Below are 5710 nucleotides of genomic sequence, written 5' to 3' on the forward strand. Positions count from 1 at the left end.
GCCAAGTGGGAGATTTCCTATTTAAAACTTCTAACATTTGTAGTGGCGTCTACCTGAGGATTGGCATGATTGCTTTCCAGTGGATATGGCTCTCTGTTTAAAGAAACAACTTGATGAGGTATTTTGAACTAAAGACAATAACATGCCCATCCCACACCCTCACATCACACACATGCACATGCACACACACACAAGCACTGCCCCAACCTTCTGGGCTCCTACGAGACAAAAAGAGAGTGGGATTGCACTGTGTAATAAAGTAAGAGGACTTTCCAACTTGGGCCCTGCAGAATGTCTCCCACAAAGAAGGGTGGCAAGAAGTAGAGCCATTCTGCCATCAACGAGGTGGTGACCCAAGAATACGCCATCAACATTCATAAGCACATCCATGGAGTGAGCTTCAAGAAGCATGCCCCTTGCACACTCAAAGAGATCCAGAAATTTGCCATGAAGGAGGTGGGGACTCCAAATGCACGTATTGATGCCAGACTCAACAAAGCTGTCTAGACCATAGGAATAAAGACTGTCCCATACTGTATTCACATGCGGTTGTCCAATAAACATAATGAGGATGAAGATTCACCAAACAAGCTCTATACTTTAGTTACCTGTGTACCTGTTACCACTTTCAAAAATCTGCAGACAGTCAATGTGGATGAGAACTAACCACTGACTGTCAGATACGTCAAATAAACTTATAAAACCAAAAAGTAATAATAAAGTAAGAGAAAATCTGAGTTTCTGAGGACACCCCTAGAAGGAGGTAATAGGGGGCTGAAAAAAGGAGGAACAGATGAAAGATGAAAAAAGCATCTAAAAAGAGAGGGGCTGAGCACCTTAGCAGGAGCCCAAGGAGACTGAGGAGAAAAGAGGGCTTTTATAGGCCATTTTAACTGGTGTTACATGAAGCATGTAATCCTAAAGCAATATTATTATATTTTTGTCTTGTCTTAATCCAGTTGTTCTCAACAGAGTCAACTCTGCCCCCCAGAGGACATTTGGCAATGTCTGGAGACAATTTTGGCTGTTATAACTGGAGGAAAGCACTACCAGCATCTTGTGTGTAGAGACCAGAGACGCTGCTACACATCCTATGATGCCCAGGATGGCCCCCTCCCCTAACAACAGAGAATGATCTGGTCAAGGTATCAGTAGTGCTAAAGTTGAGAAATCCTTCATTCACCCTTGAAATGTGCTTAGCAGGGCTAGTTCTTCCCTAGCCCCTGTATGAAAGCAACTCCATGAATTTTCAAGTTGCTTTCAGGAAATACAAGCAATTTCAGTGTAGTACTAGAAACATCCAATTACCTGGAGAAGTCAATACACTCAATTTTTATGTTGCGGACAGGATGTCTGCAATCAGAGAAAGTATACTGTTGGTTTCTTCTCTCTTTTCCCTTTTAAGATTTCTTTTTTTTGTTTGTTTGTTTTCAAAAAAGTTGTCATTACTTTAATGCTCAGTAACTTTATAATTAATGTTTATTCTATCATAAAGACTATTACATATATATGCTTTTTCATAAGTATTTCATCTTTGGCAGACTGCTGTGTTTTTGTGGCCTTCTAATTAATGAGCTTTCCTCACATTGTGCTATAAAGCAATTAAGGGAAAATAAGATTTCTTTTTACCATATTCTCCAGGTTGCTAACTATGGTTTCTGTCCTTTCCAGATACTGAATGAAGCATGGTTTATTGTCAATGCAGCAGCCATAAGTCAGATCATGTCACTTCTTTGCTCCAAGCCTCCATTGGTTCTCATATCACTCAGAGTGAAATCTAAATTCTTATGTGATCCACCCTCACACTCTCATTTCCTCCACATAAGTAGCATCACTACTACTCTACGCGTAGTAATACCCATATTATTCTTTCCACTCTACTCACACTGGCCTCCTTGCTACTCCTCAAACACACCAGGCAGACTTACCACCTCAGGGCCCTTGTGCTGGTTGTTCCCTCTGGTTGGAATGCTCTTTCCCCAGATTCCCACCTAGCCAATTCCATCATCTCATTCAAATCCCTCCTCAAACGTTACCATTTCAATGAGGCCCCTGCTGATCACCTAATTTGTTGGTATAACTCACCCCAGTCGCTTGGCACATCCAATGCCCCTCGCCTTCTGCCAGGCTATCTCATTTACTTTTTCAGTGTGATCATTCTTACGTCTTCCCCTATAGGAATATAAGCTCCGTAGGGTACTCTCTGCCATGTTTTACCTCCTTCCTTACGGTGACCATTTCCAGCGCTACTCTCGTCTCAACTCTTGGAGCTACCTAGTTAGCCAGCTAGAGAAAGAGAGAGGGAGAGAGACAATAGATAAGATAAATAGATGATAGATATTATTAATAGATAAATGATAGATAGCTAGAAAGATAGATCATCTTTCCAACATGCTGGACCCCAAGACTCTTGAGCTCCTCTTTTACAAGACTGCTTTCCACATTACAGTCACAGCATGACTTTATCATCAATTCCTAGAAAACTGTTATAGTCTCAACTTCCTGAATCTTCTTCTCTAACCACCATGTTCTATCTCTCTGTCTGAAATGTTCCAATAACAGTACAGTAACAGCGCTGTTGGAACTTTGTTGCCATCAGAAGCATCAATTCATTGACCTTTCCATCTATGCACCCCATTTATGGCCCCTCATTCTTTTTTTCCAGGCTAAAGTCCTCAATAATCACTATAATCATTCTCTTGCATATCTCTGCAGCTCCCTTGTTTCTCGGCACATTCAGTACACGCAGCCCCAGTTAATTTCACTTCTCTGCCTACTCCATGCCTGAAGAAAATCACAGACCATGTTGAATGATCTTCCTTTAAATTCAGAACCAAAACTTGAAGTGAGCCTCAGTGCTGCCAGCAAACATACTCCATCTGCTTGCGTACGGCATCCACCCTCTTGTTCTCCTTGATGAATATTACATATCCTCTCCTCTCTCTGCAAACCTCCAACACCTCTTCCCTACCTTCAGCTCAGTTGACCTTGCTTCCTAGACCATTGGGAACGTGGAAGAAATCCAGAAAAGAACTTCCCCAGACTCTTACCACTGTATCTACATACTCTGCTGACCTGCCTGTCACCATTCATGAACTGTCCTATGGAAAGTCAATCCTTAAACATATGCATTGGAATGCACCCCCTCTTGCCTACCCCAGGACCTAGCTCCAGCAATTCTTCTCCCTCTCTACTGGCTCAGTCCCTGCCACACAGACATACTGTTATCTCTCTAAGAGACCTCTCTTCCCTGTCCACCTACTACCCCAGCTACTGCCTCATTTTCCTGCTCCCCTCTGTAGCAAACTCCCCAGAAGAGTTGTCTGTACTGATTGCCATTCTCCCTGAAGTCCATTCTGATCAGGCTTTTAACCACACCACTGCACAGAAATGGAACTTGTCAAGATCACCAATGACTCCACGTTGCTAACTTATCTCATGATAATTAAAATTATTTGAAGCTTTGCGCAGTGGCAGTATCGTAGCCAATGAGGTTTATCCGAGGCGCGATTATTGCTAATTGAAAACTTTTCCCAATACCCCGCCATGACGACTTGCAATATAGTCGGCATTGGCAATTTTTGACGGTCCCCACGGGGACTGGATAAAAAAAAAAAAAAAAAAAAAAAATTATTTGAGTATTTTATCAAACCCCTACTGCCATTGATTGAAAAAATGTACATTATTTTGTGTGTGATGTAGAAAATTAAAAAAATCTCAAATGTGTGGAGTTTAATAGGAGCCCACTGTGGAGAACTGGAGGTAAAAAATGGCTACGCCTTCCGTGTAAGGTTAAAGAAAAAATAAAGCTTCCACATAGAAAAGAACAGGAAAAAACTTGCCTTTAATCAGAGGAAGGAAAAAAGAATCTCCCCTGAGAAGCTTCAACACAAACTGGTATGCAAGCAAGCAAATTTGCAAGCTGAATTAATACTACCGTCATGGTTTTTAAAAGTAAAAACATGAGAATTTAATTTAAAGGGGTGTCAGGCTAGCAGTGCTCCAAATAAATAGCAGAAACAAACACAACTCCTCTTTTGAAAAATGTGAATTCAGTCTAGACCAACAGCAAATATATGACACATCCCAATTTCAAAGATGTTTAATTATTGTGGGGTTTTTTTAAAGGTATATCATAAAGTAGGTTTGGGAGTCCAGGGCTGCTGGAGAAATGGTCACTAAGGGAGAGAGCTAAGCAAGGTAGAGTTGCCCAGCACTAAACAAACTCCCTGGTGCACTTGCATTTTCTTTGATGGTGTCACAATGCTACTTCAAGCAAAGGGAAGACTGGTTTGGGGAATGGTGTTCAAGAAGATAGGCAAGTCAAAAATATTCTGTCAACTTTCAATCAAATGTGGCTAATCTTCAGATCTTTGCATGAATGTGATCTGCTGAGGGCATGTTCTTGGGGACATGGGGAACTTGCAGGAAACTTAGTGAAGCAGGATGGGGAAGGAGAAAGAGATGAGCACGAATCTGTTCTCAGCCTTGGCCTGGTCCATGGGAGACTCGAGCATTAAGAGGACTAAAGAGTTGTCCCACGTTGAGGGAAGGGGATGGACATTTTGTACCCAACATTGCCTGTCATGGGCTGCCGTTGGGAAGGGGGAAGGCATAATCTCACAGGCTCTGAGCTTTCTGGTACATCTGGCCATTCTCTGGAGAAGGGGGCAGCCATGGGCATTAGGCAAGACTCACAGCAGCTAGGTAAAGGGGATCCACATAGGGCACCAACAGTTCCACTGCAGTCATTATTTGTTTGATTTTCATTAGAAAAGGAACGTTTCCTGAATGGAAGGGAGAGCGGTGAAGGACAAACATTGGATTTGCTATCAGAGCATCCTGCACCACAACTGAGTAACTGTGGGGCCTCCTTGAACCTAAGCTTTCTCAATGGTAAAATGAGAATAGTGATTCTTGAGGATAACTGCAATCATGTAATATGGCTAAAGGACCACAACTCTTTATTTGCTTTCCCACAGCCCCCCATGCATGACTGTGTCATTGTTCTTGAAAAATTAACTTTTATGAAAAGGAGAGCCTAGTTCCTGGAAGAATTTCAAGGATAGACTGTGTTTCAGCTTTCCTTGGGAGATTTTCTAGAACATTTGTCAGATCCCTGACAAAACTATAATTTAGTTGAATTATGACCCTGGACACATCATTTATACTCTGAGCTATGATTGTGTCACATGTAAAGTCCATTCATCAATAAACAGCTATTTAAGTGCCCAGCAATGAGAGAACTAGACTAGATGGTGTTTTCAATTTCTTACTAGCTCTGAATTCTTATTAGTATTGAAATGTAGGAAATAAAAGTATGTACGGAAAGGCCCATGGATAGGAGGTCTAGGATAACCACTTACTTTGCAAAATCCAATTGTCAAGGATGACTTTGAGTCATCACTGAATGGACAACCAAAGAGCAATAGGCTTACATTTTTTCAGTTGGAGAGATATACTTGTAGTAAATTCTATCAGGAGGAAACAGCTCATTATTGAAGCAAAAACGTATTCCTCTAAATTCACATTTGCCCCTTTGCTCACTGCTATTTTCTGTGTTTACATACTGTGAGTGATAAAGTCTGATAAAAAGACCACTTAGATAGCACCGTTTCTTGGAAACACATTATTTAGTAAATGAGATACTTACTCCCTTTTGAATTATGATTGACTCTAAGAAAAGCATTTCTCTCTGCTCAGCAACTGA

General features: G+C 41.4%; 1 non-coding gene and 1 pseudogene across 1 annotated transcript; both read left to right on the plus strand.

The window, feature by feature from the left end:
- The first annotated feature begins 291 nt into the window (after positions 1–291).
- On the plus strand, positions 292–666 carry LOC105882330 (large ribosomal subunit protein eL31-like; annotated as a pseudogene).
- Positions 667–3459: 2793 nt separating this feature from the next.
- Positions 3460–3600, plus strand: LOC142865999 (U4 spliceosomal RNA). Its single transcript, XR_012916072.1, has one exon. It is a non-coding gene; the product is annotated as a U4 spliceosomal RNA (small nuclear RNA).
- Positions 3601–5710: the final 2110 nt, after the last annotated feature.

This window comes from Microcebus murinus, chromosome X, assembly GCF_040939455.1.
Source record: "Microcebus murinus isolate Inina chromosome X, M.murinus_Inina_mat1.0, whole genome shotgun sequence".
Lineage (NCBI taxonomy): Eukaryota > Metazoa > Chordata > Mammalia > Primates > Cheirogaleidae > Microcebus > Microcebus murinus.